Below are 18102 nucleotides of genomic sequence, written 5' to 3' on the forward strand. Positions count from 1 at the left end.
TGCGTTTTTAGAAAGCTGAATTTGTCAGTTTTCTATATTTATCTTTAAATAGGATATTTAAATGGAAAGTCTCATAAGCATTTAACATTCAAGAATCAATAATTAATCTTTTTAAGTTGTACGTTTTTTTCGTGCTTTTTTCTATCAATTATTCAGATTTTGCCTGTTCGCCTTTTGAAAAGAGGTTTTCAATTCAACAACCTTTAATAAGTCTCGAGCTTGTCAGTTCGTTCACGACTAAGGACATTTTGACTGTTCATCTTTTGAAAAGGTTTTGTAATTCAGTAGCATATAATACATCCTAAAAATGGAGGGAAGCTTTTCTTTGCTCGCGCCTATCTGCAGAGGGATTTCAAAAGCTGGGTGCAGCTTTAGCTCGTTCGTCTTTTGGAAAGGGTTTTACAAGAGCATTTAATGCGTCTGAAAAATAGAGGGGAGTTTTTTTTTTGTCCACGCCTAATTGCTGAGTGCTTTCTAACGCTGAGTTTAGCTGTTGCCCTTTCTGCTTTCGAAAAGGGTTTACGATTCAATAGCAGTTAATTTGTTTTAAAAATAGAAGGAGTAATTTTTTTTACTCCTTACTGCAGACTGCTTTCAGAATCTGAGTTCAGCTTTTGCCTTTTCTGATTTTGAAAAATTCAGTAGCAGTTATTTTATTTCTTTAATGGAAGGGAGCTTTTTTTTTACCCCCAAGTGCAGTGCTTTCTGAAGCAGAGTTCAACTTTTGCCTGCTCCTCTTTTGAAAAGGGTTTTCTATTCAATGGCATATATTACGTTTTGAAAATGGAGTGAAGCTTTTCTTTGTTCGCGTTTATCTGCTGAAGACTTTTAATAGCTGAGTTCAGCTATTTAAACGGGTTTTCACTTCATGGTCATTTAATGTGTCTTAAATTGCCGGGAAACTTTTTTTTTATCTGGGCCTATTTTCACCGGGCTGTACCCTAAAAATATTCAAGGGTAACTATTTTAGATTTGAAAATATAAAAACCAAGAAGTTATGTGAAAAGGAGTTTTTTGTAGAGAAAGTCATTTAAATAAAACCGAAGCTACTTTTTCAGCTATATGACCAATAATGATGAAATAAAAGAAAGGCAAACAAAAAGAAACTGAGTCATGTAGCCAAAATCTTCGCCTCGATTTTTATTTTAATCCAAGATTTTTTTTTTCACAAAAATTTCCCATTCCTTTTAAATTTTAGTATACAGGAAAGACAGTGTCGTCTTTGTATTTTCTTTCGAGTAGAGTTTGATTAAAATCTCTTTTTACAATGTCCGAGAACGTATACCGTTTGGCGATTTTCCCATGGCAGTGAGTGAAGTATGTTGTAAAAAAAAAAAACAAGCTATTTTGACTGTAATAATTTAGACATAGACTTGAGAAACTTGAATCGAAAACGATTTTTGGTTAAAAAATAGTCGTTTTGTAATTTTCCGTACGAATCTCAATAGCATTTTAAAGAACTTTCCTATTTTGCGAAACTACCTGAGCATCAATCGAGAGCTATACGACGTACGTAAAAAAATGACAGTAAATGTTACTAAAATTATATCATTAAAAATAAAATGTCGTGAAAAAGCCCATTTTTTGTAATATAAGAATTTCAACACTATTTATCATCAGCATCGAAATGCTGTGAACTGAAGATTTCAGGGCTTAAGTTTATGAGGCGAGTTTACAAGCGTACAAGCCGGCTTCCAACATACCGATGATTACGCTAGTATTCGAGTACACACAAAACTTCCCACTTACTCAGTTGGACAACTTGTTGGCATGTTGAAACTTCGTGTCGTCGTCTGCTGTTACGGCTATTGTCCTTAAATTCACTATAATGTATTACCATACGGGCAACTCGTACACACACTAATCTAAGTACACGTGGCTAGTGTACAAGCTAGCTCTTTCAAAAGCCGGCAGTCGAAATCCTAAATCCACTATAATGTATTATCTATACGAACAACTCGTGCACACACTAATCTAAGTACACGTGGCTAGTGTACAAGCTAGCTCTTTCAAAAGCCGGCAGTCGAAATCTTAAATCCACTAGAATGTATTACTATACGAGCAACTCGTGCACACACTAATCTAAGTACACGTGGCTAGTGTACAAGGTAGCTCTTTCAAAAGCCGGCAAGTCGGTGGCAGTTCAACCTTTTCCTGAGTATTTTTTAGAAGCAGCTAACGGAGCGAATGCATCGAGTACACTAGACTACTTTACGAGCAGGTTGTGGAAAAGCCAGCTTATAGCCTGTAAATTCGTATCGTCTACTTGAGCATTTACGGTACACTTTTTTGACTTCCAAAAAAATGTTTATTTATTATGCAGGACATATTTTTGAGAACATTATTTGTTTGTTATGTAGAACAATATTTCAAAACAAAGAAATGAGCCCCAAAGTGACAAACAGGTCTATGGCCAGCAAAGGAAATAAGAGAACAGAAATCAAACGAATATTTCAGCATATAACGACTCGTCTTCAGCATAAAAAAAAAAAACAATGAAGCAACTAAAATCCAAAACTGAAATAATATAAATAAAAATATTTACAAAACTAAAAAAGACTACCTAGCATATATATATATATATATATATATATATATATATATATATATATATATATATATATATATATATATATATATATATATATATATATATATATATATATATATATATAGCAACTAACGGAGCGAATGCATCGAGTACACTAGACTACTTTACGAGCAGGTTGTGGAAAAGCCAGCTTATAGCCTGTAAATTCGTATCGTCTACTTGAGCCTTTACGGTACACTTTTTTTACTTCCAAAAAAATGATTATTTATTATGCAGGACATATTTTTGAGAGCATTATTTGTTTGTTATGTAGAACAATATTTCAAAACAAAGAAATGAGCCCCAAAGTGACAAACAGGTCTATGGCCAGCAAAGGAAATAAGAGAACAGAAATCAAACGAATATTTCACCTGTATATAACGACTCGTCTTCAGCATAAAAAAAAACAATGAAGCAACTAGAATCCAAAACTGAAATAATTTAAATAAAAATATTTACAAAACTAAATGCGACATAATTGTATGGTTACCGTTTGATGCTGTCAATTATTCATTTTCAGATTCATTTCTTTGTTTTGTCATAGCTGGCCAGTTCGGCTTTAGATCTTTTATAGAACATTATTTGTTTGTTATTTAGATTGAACATCACTTTTTTCCTCTTTTCTAACCATTCGCTATTGAGTTTTCAATGTTTGTACTCATCTGAGTAAGTACAATTTTCAAAACAGGACGAGTTAAAAAGCCTTTTACATATTACGGACACGTTATTTTTAAATGCTCCCTCCCCCCAGGACCCTCTTGGTAGTTAAAACCTGCTGAATTTTACTCTCTTTTTAATATTCTCTTAAAAAACAAGCTATTTCAATTACCAAATTAAATACAATAAAATATCAGATTTATCTTTGGGGGGGGGGAGAGGTTTGATTGTTTGCAGTTAAGAATTTATTTCAATATAACAGTTGAATTTTTTATTAACTAATTGTCTCAGAGCTGATTTTTAACGTAGCAAAATTTCACGTTGGTCCTATCCGAGTCCTTATGATTTTTTGTACTTAGGTATTATACGAGAAACAGACTCGAAAACTTGTGTTGTGAGCATAAGACATTACCCGTTTTCCACGGTGTTAAAACCAGACATTTAGTTTCAGCTGTGAAAACTGCAGCTAGAATTATATCAAATAAGTAAACTAATCTAACCTAACCAAAACACTTACTAAATATTTAATCAAAATGTAGCGACAATGTATTTTCCCCTGAAGCCAATTGTCTGGTATTAACACGGGAAAAAAGGGTAATGTCTCATGTTCGCGATACAAGTTCTCGGGTTTGTTTCGTATAATACATAAAGTACCCATAATATATAAAGTATAATACATCAGCACTCAATCTTCTAAACAGAATAGAATTGCTATACCATATAAAGTACTATTCTTCAGTGACGCGAAGAATCAATCTTAAAAATTTCGAATGACGACTTGTTTTTGGAATGTTTCCAATTTAATTAGATTCCGATTTCATCGATTGCGTCTTTTTGTACCCAAATGTTAAGCATCCAGTTTACCAACTTCTCTTTTTGTTTTCGCCTCAGTGTGTCCACTTAAGGAAAATTTTCTCCTAAACCAGGGAAGTTTTAGCGTGGGAATTTGAGATTTTTTTTCTTTTTTGCAAGGTTTTGAAAAGTCAAACCAAAAGTAGTAATAACTTTCGATTCGGGATTTATGTATCCCAGGTCATGAGGATTTTTGACTACTATTACTACTAACAACTCACTGCAGTACCGAACCCCTGGTGCTTACAATGCTAGGCATGCTCCTCCTCCTCCCAAATCAGCATACCACTTCACACCTCCCCATAAGTTCCAATTTCCATTAAATGCTTCCTTACGACTTCCGCCCCAATTAGGCCCCAGATGGTTGACCAAAATGGAGGAACTTGACTAGAAATTATGAAAATGAGGAATAGGGTGAATCACAAGATTTCCACTGGGAGGCTTTGGGATTTTTCGGTTTCTTCTAAAAAATTTTCTTTTCAGGTTTCAAAATGTTGGACGCTGAATAAATTTTTTTTTATTCAATTCTGGATATTTGTAGGCTATGTCAAAACAAATTTTGACTAGAACTAGGATCTAAAAGGACATTATTAAGAGGACTAATAGGGGCAAGCTTCAAATTCCCATCCCCCCTTGATCCAGCCCCTTAAACTTTAAGAGCTAATTCTGATGTCGCAATTACGAACTCAATTCAAAGTTGCGAACAATCATACCAAATTAGCGAAACGAACTGTTCACATAGCGTTGGGAATTTAAAAGACCGAAAAAACTCTATAGTCTGTACCCTATTGAATCGTCTGATCTTAATGAGCCTGGTTTTTAATTTTGATTCTTGTATATATATATACAGTAGATTGACTCTTAAATCTGCAGCTTCACATGGGAATCCTTGAAAATACGCTTTAGTATTTGGATTCTAAAAGTGTCTGAAACTAGTCTGACAAATTCCATGCTACACTTTCCTTCAACACATTGCCTATGTTAAAACACATAAGCAAACATCTTAAAAATTCCCAAAATTCTGGGAAATAAGGGCTTTATACTGGAAGTGACAGAACGTTTTGACTTCTGACGCTTTGAAGATTTTAAATTTGGCTGAAGCAGATTTGAATCATTCTACACTTTGTTTTACCTTAACATATTGCCCTAGCACTTGATTACCCCATAGATTTGGGTGTTTGTGATAGAATTCCCTAGAATAAGGATCAATACACCGGAATAGGAGAAACTTTGTGTTTGTGTTTGTATAAGAGAGCAATTGGATTAATGTCATAGTTGAATCTTCCAATACATAAGTGTTATAAAAACTGACGTATGTTATAATTCTGAATTATTCCGTGATAATTTACCAAGAGGACTGGTAAATTATAATAAAAACCGGGCGTGCATCTTTGTCACTTTCCTTTTTTAGTTCTATTCAGACTAGTATTTTGTATTATGCTTAAATATGTAGCAAACGCCAAAAAGTGTCTTGAACATTTTCTCTGCTCACGAGATGATTAATACATCATAATTCAAACATGAACAGTACCGTCTATGTTATTATCTGTTTTTTGTTTATTTTTTTTTATAACGGGAAGCACTAGTTTAATAGCCGAGCAACTCTTATCGTACAAATTTTTTTGATTTTATTTTTTCTTTCATTGAAAAATAATATGTTAAAATTATATTGTTTCTGTTTGCGGTCATCATCATTTAATAAACTTGAAGAAAAGACATGGTGTGGTCCAATGCCGAACCTAGTGTAGCTTTTTTGAATGCATTTGATCATTATATTGAAAAGGAAAAAGCTATCTAATGTTGCCAAGCGAAATCATAAACCCGATTCTATTTTCAAAAATGGCACGATGGTTATATTTGTTTACACTTTTCTTTAATAACTTGCACAATTATGTACACTAAAACCCATCATGAGTCATGGTTAATTTAAAAATCAAATTCAAGTAAACTTGTGGTTTTTCTCTATGCTCGTAAAATGCTAAAACATCGATGCTTTACTGATTACCCGAAAAAAGCATACCCAGATTGCAACGAGAAACCCCGTTAGTTATGAGTTATGGTTAGTTCAAAAGTATAAAAACGAAAAATTATAAACAAAGACAGTAGTACCCCCCTTGTGACTTTAAGCGGCCAGTCCCTCCTACTCTTTTCTTCTATAGTGGTTTAAGATAACGAAAAAGGTTTAACAGCGATTCCACCAATGCTGTCATCTACATAACCAAAATCATAGATGGTGTTGTTGTTAACTATTCGTAGATAGTCATTTCTTTTCTTTTCCTACGATATATTTTTAGCTTCCAAAGGAGTTTTTCATTGATTTTATGAAATTTAAATCTGATATAGGAATCGAGCGTGAAACTCATCATTTCCTATGGTTAAAGAACGACTCGTTACTCGAATGAGCGAATAAGTCATCGATGATATTATGTTCTTAGAAATACATTCTAAGATAATCAATGCGTTGTTTCTGGGACGCTGGCCAACTGATTTTAAGTGTCACTATATCGTAACAAGTTAACTGCGCAATCGATTATACAATTGGATTTTTGGTAATTGTTATCAGTGATTTGTTTCAGTGCACTTTTTTGACGTCATTACGAGAATATGCATACCACGATAATTTGAGATATATTCTTAACAGACATATTCTTTTGATGGTTAATGAAACTTATTTCGATCTCTAAAAATTGTAATGACTACAACCGGGCAGGTATCATTTTTGTAATGTAATGGTCCTGAGCACATCGGTATTCCATTAGCGGAGCTTGCGCAGAATTTTTGGGGACTTAGAATTTTCTTCGGACGTAGACTTTTCTTGGAAATTTGAATTATTTTGGACTTAAATTTTTTTGAACTTAAATTTTTTTTTGGGGGGGGGCATGGGGAATTATTTTTGGGCGTCAAGAAGTTCTTGATATGTTTCTGAAAATTTCAAGAACGATGCTTTATCAGGTATTGTGGAATTATTCCTGTTTTCAGTGAAACAATAGAATACATGCTGTGATAGCCCTTACATCTGGTCTTTTGAGACACAGATACTGTGGCAGACCATACTCCGATGTACTATTGGAGTTGCTAACACCTTTTTTGGCATCATTCTAACAATATGTATTCTGGTTTTCTAGAATTTCCTGGCATGTTTCCGAGAATTTCTCGGCGAGAATTATCCTGAGAATTTAAAGAATTATTTTGGGACATATAATTTTTCGACGTAGAATTTTTTGGACACAGATACTGTGGCAGCACATACTCCGATGTACTATTGGAGTTGTTAATACCTTTTTTTGACATCATTCCATGAATATGCATCCTGGTTTCCGAAAATTTCTTGGCATTTTACCGAGAATTTCAAGAATGATCCGTTATTTGGTCTTGCGTAATCATTCATTTTGTTAGTGAAACAATACAAGACATCCCCATTCCGTGACAGCTTTCTGAGATAACAACTGAGTCATCAATATTTTTACCTTTTAAACAGTTTTCCATTGATTTTACGAAATTTATGGTTTTTGGGACTTTTGGACAATAAATCCTCTGACAAGCCTCACATCTGGTCTTTTGAGATAACTTCTAAGTCAACAGCATTTTTAGCTTCTAGCGAGTTTTCTTTGGAGCTCATTAAAAGACGAAAATTTTAAGTTGTAGATGACACCACAACTGATTTTTGACTTAGGTGACATTATGTTAACTGATTTTGAGTTAGGTTCTTTTGGGCTCAGTAAGCGTGCGCGCACGCTTACTGAGCCCAAACGAACCTAACTCAAAATTAGTTAAAAGAAAATTCAAGAATGATACGTTATCTAGTATTGCGTAATCATTTATGCTGTCAGTGAAACTAAACAATACATCCTGTAACAGCTTCTAAACAGTTTTCCACTGATTTTATGAAATTTACGATTTTTTTGGACTCAAAATTTTTTGGGTACTTGGAATTATTTTGGGACACGGAGAATTTCTTGGCATGCTTCCGAGAATTTCGTGGATGGTGCTACCTGGTATTGCGTAATCATCAATGTTATCAGTGAAACAATGTAGTACATCCTGTGACAGCCCTCTTGTCTTGTCGCGTCTTGTCTTTTGAGATAACAACTGAGTCAGCAATATTTTTAGCTTATAAGGAGTTTTCCTTGGCGCTAATTAAAGAACAAGGATTTTAAGTTATAGTTATAGATGACACTACGACCAATTTTTCACTTAAGTCACATTATGTTGACGGATTTTGAGTTAGGTTGGTTCGGGCTCAGTAAGCGTGCGCGCAGAAAACCCTCCGATGTACTATCGGAGTTGCTAACATCTTTTTTGGCATCGTTCCAAGAATAAACATCCTGGTTTTCGAGAATATCATGGCATGTTTCTGAGTTAGGTTCTATGGACTCAGTAAGCATGCACGAATGCATACTGAGCAATATCAAATAACGCGCCATTCTTGAAATCCCAGAATCTACCATGAAATCCTCAGTATCTCAAAAATTATAAGTCCAAAAAAGTCCCAAAATTTCATAAAATCAATAAAAAACTGTTTAGAAAGTAAAAATAATGTTGACTCAATTGTTTATCTCAGAAGGCCAGATGTGAGGGCTGTCACAGGATGTATTGTATCATTTCACTAACAACATGAATGACTATGCAATTACATATAACGCATCATTTTTGAAATTTTCGGTAACATGCCAAGAAATTCTCGGAAACCAGGATGCATTTTCAAAAAAAAATCTTAAGTCCAAAAAATATATGTTCCAAAATAATTCGAAGTCCCAAGAGAAATCTACGTCCCAAGAAAATACTAAGTCCCGAAAAATTCTACGTCACAAAAAATTCTGTCCAAAAAAGATTGTGTTGAAAAAAAGTTGAAAAAATTTCAGTTCCAAAAAATTGGGGGGGGGGGTCATTGGGGCTCTGGAGAGGGACATGGGTTCCTGGAGGGGAATTTAGGGACTGGAATTCATGCGCAAGCTTCGGTAATGGAAACCAATATGCTCAGGACCATTACATTACATAAATACCTGGCCGGTTGCAGTCCTTACAGTTATTAGCGATCGAAGCAAGTTTCATTAACCATTTAAAGACATTGTCTGTCAAGAAAGCATCTCAAATTATCATGGTTTGCACATTCTCGGGATGACGCCAAAAAAGGTGCCTGGAAATAAATCACTGATAACACCAAAAACCCAATTGTGAAATCGATTGCACAGTTAACTTTTTACGATTTAATAATGCTTAACATCAGTTGGCCAGTGTCCCCGAAACAATATATTGGTTGTCTTAGAATGTATTTCTAAGAACATAATATCATCAATGACTTATTGGCTCGGTCGAATAACGTGTTGTTCTTTTACCATAGTTAATAATTGATCTCATGTTTGATTCCTACATCAGATATAAACTTCATAAAATCAATGCAAAACTGCTGAGAATATGAAAATGTATCGTTGGAAAAGAAACATATCACCATCTATGACCGTATTTAACAATAACGCCACCTATGACATTGGTTATGCAGATGGTAGCATTGGTAAAATCGCTGTTAAAACCTCTTCATAATCTTAAACCACTATTAAAGAAAAGAGTAGGGGGGGGGGCTGGCCGCTTAAAGTCACAGGGGAGATACCACTAAAGACACACCTTTGAATTGAAATAATATATAGATAATATATATTTTAATCTGACTATTATTTGGGATCATGATATTCGTAGATGTTTCCTAGAATGTTTCTAACTCTTCCGTACAATACTGCACTGTTAGTGGTGGTAGTATCTTTTAATTATTAATGCGTCCATGAAGGCCTGTATCCAAGGGGGTTACCTGGTCGGACTCCTCCTCCCCACGAAATTTTTGCTTGGCTCGTAAAAAAGTAATGAAATATATAAGACAAATATTTATTGCTTTTTGTAAAGTTTTTCGTATCCCAAACCCCTCCCCCCACCCTCGAACAAAAATCCTAGTGACACCCTTGCGTCCAGGTTAAACCACCAAGGATTTGCTTCTCTTCAGTTTCCTAATTTGTTTGGTCTAGGGATTAATGATTTTGCATTGGTATTCTTTTTTCTGTATTTGAGATCGGCTTTACCCTGTTTGGATTTTTGTTTACCTGGTTTATTTATAAATAGCCCAACATATATGCTTTTTCTTCATTTTTTGTTGTTTTCAGCTCTACACTTTTCTTTCTTCTTTTTTGAATGCTTTTACTTTACTGTATTGGATTTTGGCTTTGCCCTTTGTAATTATAAATAGTTTCAAATGTTTTATATTTCCGGGAATGAGCAATAGTCCAGCTTAAATAGAAAATGTAGAAGGCAGGGAACTGTTAACTCCTCCGAACTTACAGCAGAACATAGTTAGAGTAATCATCATTGTACTTTATTTAAATGTAAATATTGATATTATTGCTAATAATGCTCATGTTGAAGCTTTTGTGCTTAACTGTTAGAGTTGGAGTGTAAAATTATAATTATCTAAAGAAGATTTGATATCGTGGAAAAAAGTCCGGACAAAATGCAATTATCGAAATAAGTCATGTTTTCGTTCCCTTGCTTAATTTTCCACTGTCACTTAATTCTTATAATCGAATTGACCAATTATGAAAAATGTTCTAAATTTTTAGAACATCCAAAAAGGGGTAAGACCAGTAAATTAAAAAAAAATGGTAGATATGTTTTTGGCCAATGTCCAGCTTTAGTAACGAACAAAGGAAGGGAAAGGAATGGAGAAACACTAATAAGTGACAATAAAAATAATTGTCGTGTTTGACAACAATAAAAACAATCCAGTCCTTGATCTTTCTTGTCTTCGTATGATGTCAAATATGCACCGGGAATATCGACCAGAAATATCCGCTTCTTCTTCATTTTCGGTCGTCAGCATTATCTTCTTTTCATTTTTCTGTTTCATCAGCTTCATCTACTTTCATTTAAATATTCCTCTTTGGATGTTTTGAAACTCTGTGTTTCGTTTCATGGTTTTAGCAGCTGTTGCTGTACAACTTTAGGTTTTCTTAATATAAAAATCTGAAGTTTTAAAAATGCATCCTAACTGATTACCAGATCTGTTCAGTCCAGTTTGTCATCATGAGAAGTGTCTGTCTTATTTTCATTAGTCTCATAAATTGTTTATTACAATCTTGAATCTTTTTAATTATAGAGATTATTTTTTGTTTGTTGGTCTTTAGAGTAAAAGATCTCTCGTGTTTTGTTGTTTTTTGTTTTGTTTTTTTAACCAGTGCAAATTTTCTTAGACCAGGAAAAAGAATTATTTGGAAATTAAATCGAAGGTTATAATAAATTGGATAACGAAGATTAGTTTTCTACTTATGATATCGGTATTCGTGCATTTCGAGAAGTAGCCCAAGGTATATAAGAATCTTTTTCATTATATATATATATATATATATATATATATATATATATATATATATATATATATATATATATATATATATATATATATGTATATATATACTAGCTGTTGGGGAGGCGCTTCTCCCCCCCCCCGCGCGTAAGTCGTTACGCGCCATTGTAGTTGTGTCCCTGTGTCCCACCTGTGAATATAGATAGATATATTTATATATGTTTTTAACTACGTAAAACTTGCGAATATACAACATTCTTCGCTGCCCCATTGTCTGTGCATATAAATATATTGTTAGGATTACCGACTCTTGAACATTTAACACATAATTGTCCATGAGAAAAACAATCCGTATTCAGATCTATACCTCATTATTCTAATGATTGCCCTTGAGCTTTGTTGATGGTGATTGCTAATCGAACATTCCCTGTGTCCCCGTCGTCATTTAGATATATATATATATATATATATATATATATATATATATATATATATATATATATATATATATGTGTGTGTGTGTGTGTGTGTGTGTGTGTGTGTGTGTGTGTTTTTAACTACGTAAAACTTGCGAATATACAACATTCTTCGCTGTCCCATTGTCTGTGCATATAAATAGATTGTCAAGTTTACCGACTCTTGAACATGCAACATATAATTGTCCATGGGAAAAACAATCCGTATTCAGATCTATACCTCATTATTCTAATGATTGCCCTTGAGTTTTGTTGGTGGTGATTGCTAATCGAACATTCCCTGTGTCCCCGTCCTCATTTATATATCCTCCCTGTGCCCCCCGGTGCCCCCGTTGTAGTTGTATCCCTGTGTCCCGGTCGTCATTCATATTTCCTGTGTCCCGGTCGTCATTTATATTCCCTGTGTCCCGGTCGTCATTTGTGTCCCGGTGTCCCGGTCTCTAATTTCTCTTTGAGTGTCGCGGTTATCATTTATATTCCCTGTGTCCATTTATATTCCCGGTGTCCCGGTCGTCATTTGTGTCCCGGTGTCCCAGTCTGTAATTTCTCTTTGAGTGTCCCGGTCGTCATTTATATTCCCTGTGTCCCGGTCGTCATTTGTGTCCCGGTGTCCCGTTTTATAGTGTCATCTTATAATGACGTTATAATGACGTTTCTTATATATGCCTATAAAACTATAAAACGGGACGGTGTCCCGTTTTATAGTGTCATCTTATAATGACGTCATATACAAAGCCTTATATACTTAAATCTTGCGAATATACAACATTCTTCGCTGTCCCATTGTCTGTGCCTATAAATAGATTGTCAGGTTTACCGACTCTTGAACATGCAACATATAATTGTCCATGGGAAAAACAATCCGTATTCAGATCTATACCTCATTATTCTAATGATTGCCTTTGAGCTTTGTTGATGGTGATTGCTAATCGAAAATCCCCTGTGTCCCGGTGTCCCAGTCTGTAATTTCTCTTTGAGTGTAAAAGCCACACACGTGGCGTATTACATAATGGTGACGCACTCCTGAGTGTTACGTAATGAGGCGCACACGTGGGATTTTGTGTAATGACGGCGCAGACGTGGGGTATTACATGAGGCTTTAAGGGGGGTTTTTTGAAGATTTTTTTCCGCTTTAGAAATCGAATGCAAGACCATACATTTCTTCAATGACCAGACCTGAGCCTTAGACAGCTGGACCATAATGTTTTTTAATATTTGGATTTGGGAAATACCTTCTACCTGACAAGTTCTTTCCCCGCCCAGAGAATTCGCTGCAGTTCGTAGAAGGATTAAATGGATCGCGTGTTTCCATCTCAGTGCTATTGACTATTGATCTATTACGTGCACCTGCTAGCCACGTTGTATTAAAGTTCTAATGTGACCTAGACAGGCTAAGTTAAGTTTTGAATCATGGACGTGTTACATAGAATTGGCTTTAGATATTTCATTGCGTAAATGTCACATGCATTTTTTGTACAGACGAGTTTTATTAATAAAAACACATTATAAAATCACGAAATCACGGAATAAAGCAGTTAAAACTCAACGAACAGAAAAACAAAACATGAAAAAGGCTGATATAAAGCATGAAATATAAGAAAAAATGTGGGAATTAAAGAAAGATGGGAACCCTAGAAACCACTTCCAGAGGAGGGGTGTTTATTAGAGCTAAATTTAAGCCATATAAAGATATATTTCCGAGACCTTTTAATAAAAATGCCTTGTTTCTTTGGGCCGAGACTGCATTCCTGATTGCTAAGCATCACAATCATCATCACAAAAGTAAGCAGTTAAAACTCAACAAACTGAAAAAAAACGTGAAAAAGTTGATAAAGGGTAAAATATAAGCAACTTAAGTGTGGGTTACCTACCCTAGCAACCAATTCAAGGGAGAGGGGAAGGGTAAATTTAAGCCATATTAAGATATATTTCTGAGAGGTTTTATGAAAATGCCACGTTCCATTGACTGACGACTGTATTCCTGACTGCCAGTTATGACAAGCATCATAAAATTTTGAAATCGTAGAAAAAGTAGACAAAAATCAACAAACGGAAAGCCAAAAGGTGAAAAATCTGATAAGGGATAAAAAATTGAAGCAAAAAAGCGTCAAGTAAAGAAAGGCGGAAACCCTAGCAAGCAATTCCAGGGGGCTGGTATAAGAAGTAAATTCAAGCCATATTAAGAGATATTTCTGAGACGTTTCAATGAAAATTCCACGATTCTTGAGCCAAAAGACTGCATATTCACGCCACCATGACAATATTTGGCTGGTTCGTGACATCCCCGTGATACGTATTATCATTCTTAAAACATTTTTCAGATACTTTCATGATAAAAATCATGCTTTAAATCCGTCGGTTCGTGTTTTCTCAAGCCACCCCCTCGTGATACACCATGTCAATTCACGCCACCGTGGCACACTATGGATGGCCTGTGACTTCTCTAAGATACATATTATCATTCCTATGACACTATCAGACATTTTTGATAAAAACTACGCTATAAATCCATTGGGTTGTGTTTTAGCAATCCACCCCAACGTGATGCCCCCATGGTAGTTCATGCAACCGTGGTAAACTATGGGTAGCACACGGCACCTTCATCATTCCGAAGGCATTTTTCAAATATTTTCATGATAAAAATCATGCTTTCAATCCATCACCTCGTGTTTTCTCAAGCCAACCCTCGTGGTATATATTGTCAGTTGGCTCCACCGTGGCACACGGAACCCTCTGGCGTGCTTTATCGGAGATAAAACATTTTTCAGGCAATTCCTGGTGAAAATATCGGTTTACACTAGAACCGATTGTTTAAACTTGAAGGAAACTTCCCAATAGCATTTCTTCTGAGGACTCCTGGCAGTTGACGCCAGAGTGACACAAACACACACTCAGATGCACACAGACAGGTAAACACACGATCAGGCACGCTGATAGAGAGACAAAAAACACGCACACACACAGAGTCAGACACACAAAGAAACGGTGATTTTCCGGAATTATTTGAAAAATAATTAAGTAGAGTAAAAATCCAACTAAAAGTAAGGAGCAACATCCAAAGTTAAAAGGAACCAAAATTGTCTCGTGTATGAGGAGTGGGTCCCTTCTCTGAATACCTCGTTTTTTACGCTAATTGTAACTTTTTCTCAATTATTTAAGAAAAACTCCTGAAACAAAAGAGTCGTTGAGTAAGGAGATTTTTAAAATACAAAAAGAAATTTTGGCGTGAAAAGTGATCCAAAAATCGCCAGTATCTAATTTTTTTTATCCTGAGCCCGAATAATTCCAAATCAGGATCTTATTAATATTCATTCATATAATGTAAGTTTTTTGTATTTTATTGAAAATTTTGAAAACATTGTGGAAAATACCCCTTAATTACATTTTTTTGCTATTAAATTTTGGGAAACCTAAAGTTAATCAGAGCAAAAACTGACCAGAGGTATCGAAATCGATATATCGAACATCGAAAATAAAAATATCGATTTAGCTCAGGCTCGTATTTTTTGATGTGTAAGACTGAACTTGATGAAACTTATTTATTCAAAATCAACAAGAAAATCCAATTCTTTTAATGTATCTATTGGTATCAAAATTCCGTTTTTAGAGTTTCGGTTACTATGTAGCCGGGTCGCTCCTTACTGTCAGCTCGTTACCATGAACTGTTTGATTCGCTCCTGAAATTCTAGTGTTTGTGGTAGTTTCCGTTTTTTTAAGTTTAACTTCTAATTACTGTAATTTCTTTACGTTTTCGGTTTCATTTATTCATTGATATTATGTTCGTCTGCATATTATGTGATTTATGTTCGTCTTGCACCTGAATTATCATTTCTGCTTAGAAATGGCTAGAATTACCATTACAATTACATAAAACTGCTTTGCCTTATTTCTGTTCCCTTCGCTTTCGTTTGAAAAACTTCTTTGTTGAAAAAGTCGTTTTTTTAAATTAATTCGTATTCGGTTCAAGTTTTTTTTATTGGTGATCAAAGGGAATATTCGTTAAAAAAATTTTGGTTTTTCTTCTTAAGAATCCAGATTTTGCCTTGCTATTTATATATTAGACAAAGTTTTGCAACAAATTTGAATAATAGTTGTACTATAGAACTTCGGAAGGATGTGTACGTGGAGTATTATTCAAATAAATGAATCGAAAATTCTTAGCTTGGGAGTCGTTTGTAAGTTATAACTGACTCCAGCTCCAATTATTCTCAATATGCCGACTCCAACCACACTCCATTCAGCAAAAATTTTCTAAAGCTCCGACTCTCCGACTCCAGGTCCATAACCTGGTTTTAAAGCTTCCTTCAGTTAGATTTTATAAGTTATGACTGATTCGGACTTCACGCATATTCAACATGCCGACTCCAACTCCATTCAGAAAAATACTAAAACTCCAACTCTTTGACTCTGAATTTTGACTCTGATTATATCACCTGTTCATGGGCACTTCCTGTTCTTCTTCCGGTTAATGCAATTTCTTAGTTTAAACACAATTATAAAATGAACCCCGACAAAATGAGTAATGATTTGGACTAGTGAAGAATGGGCCCCAGAAGAAACCTCCTGCTAACAGGAATGTGTTTGTTTGATTAAGTCAACTAAGTCAGCAAAACCAAAACTTAAATGAAGTCACAAGTGTCAAAGACGTTAAAATAATCATATCTTTCGCTCACTGGACTCATCTTAGGTCAAATTATAACTGAAAAAGATGATTTTGTAATTTTTTTGGAGGGGGGCTATTTCAAAATTGAAAGTGATTTGAAAAATCACTGGGGGGAGGCTTTTTCATTTTTTGAAAAAGTTCAAAAAATGATTTTAGGCCAATGCTACATCCTGGTTAGTGCTCCCGCGATAAACTGAAAGTAAATAAGGATAACTAATGAGTCATGTTTGAAGACGGTGTCCAAAATTCAAACATTTACAATTTTTCGACTCTCAAAGATAATTGGAATTTCTAAAGCTGTTTGCTGCCATACTTTTGGCTTATTTTCTATTCATTTTTTACCAATGTTCCTTTTTTGGCTTTTCTACTTTCAAAAGTTGCATAACTGTACCTGAAGGTTTTTTTTTTTCATTAACAATCGATTCTAAATTTTTTAAAGATGAATTAGTTGTGTAAATTCCCGCTTAACCGCTTCAAACAATCATATTCATGAACAATCATTATGTACTTCCTTCGAATTAATTAACGAGTATGAGTTTATTTGAATTGATAAAAGAACATCAGTAAAGAGTTTAAATTAATGTATTGTCTCGAGTCTCTTTGAGTCTCCGAGTTCCCTTTAAAATCTTCGAGTTCTTTTGTATGTTCTCTTTCATGAGTAGTGTCGACAAAAAAGACCTTCAACACTGTCTAGCGTTTGGCAACACTTGTTAATATTCTCACATTAATAGCAAGAGTAATTAATTTAAATTCTATGGTTAGTAAAATTAGTCTAATAGTAAGCGTTTGATTTCAGTTCTTGATAGAATACACAGCTTGACAAAAATACCAAATGCCGCCAAAAGTTAACGAGTATGAGTTTATTTGAATTGATAAAAGAACATCAGTAAAGAGTTTAAATTAATGTATTGTCTCGAGTCTCTTTGAGTCTCTGAGTTCCCTTTAAAATCTTTGAGTTTTTTTGTATGTTCTCTTTCATGAGTAGTGTCGACAAAAAAGACCTTCAACACTGTCTAGCGTTTGGCAACACTCGTCAATATTCTCACATTTATAGCAAGAGTAATTAATTTAAATTCTATGGTTAGTAAAATTAGTCTAATAGTAAGCGTTTGATTTCAGTTCTTGATAGAATACACAGCTACCAAATGCCGCCAAAAGTTAACGAGTATGAGTTCATTTGAATTGATAAAAGAACATCAGTAAAGAGTTTAAATTAATGTATTGTCTCGAGTCTCTTTGAGTCTCCGAGTTCCCTTTAAAATCTTTGAGTTTTTTTTGTATGTTCTCTTTCATGAGTAGTGTCGACAAAAAAGACCTTCAACGCTGTCTAGCGTTTGGCAACACTCGTCAATATTCTCACATTAATTGCAAGAGTAATTAATTTAAATTCTATGGTTAGGAAAATTAGTCTAATAATAAGCGTTTGATTTCAGTTCTTGATAGAATACACAGCTTGACAAAAATACCAAATGCCGCCAAAAGTTAACGAGTATGAGTTTATTTGAATTGATAAAAGAAC

This window comes from Artemia franciscana, chromosome 10, assembly GCF_032884065.1.
Source record: "Artemia franciscana chromosome 10, ASM3288406v1, whole genome shotgun sequence".
NCBI classification, from domain to species: Eukaryota; Metazoa; Arthropoda; class Branchiopoda; order Anostraca; family Artemiidae; genus Artemia; species Artemia franciscana.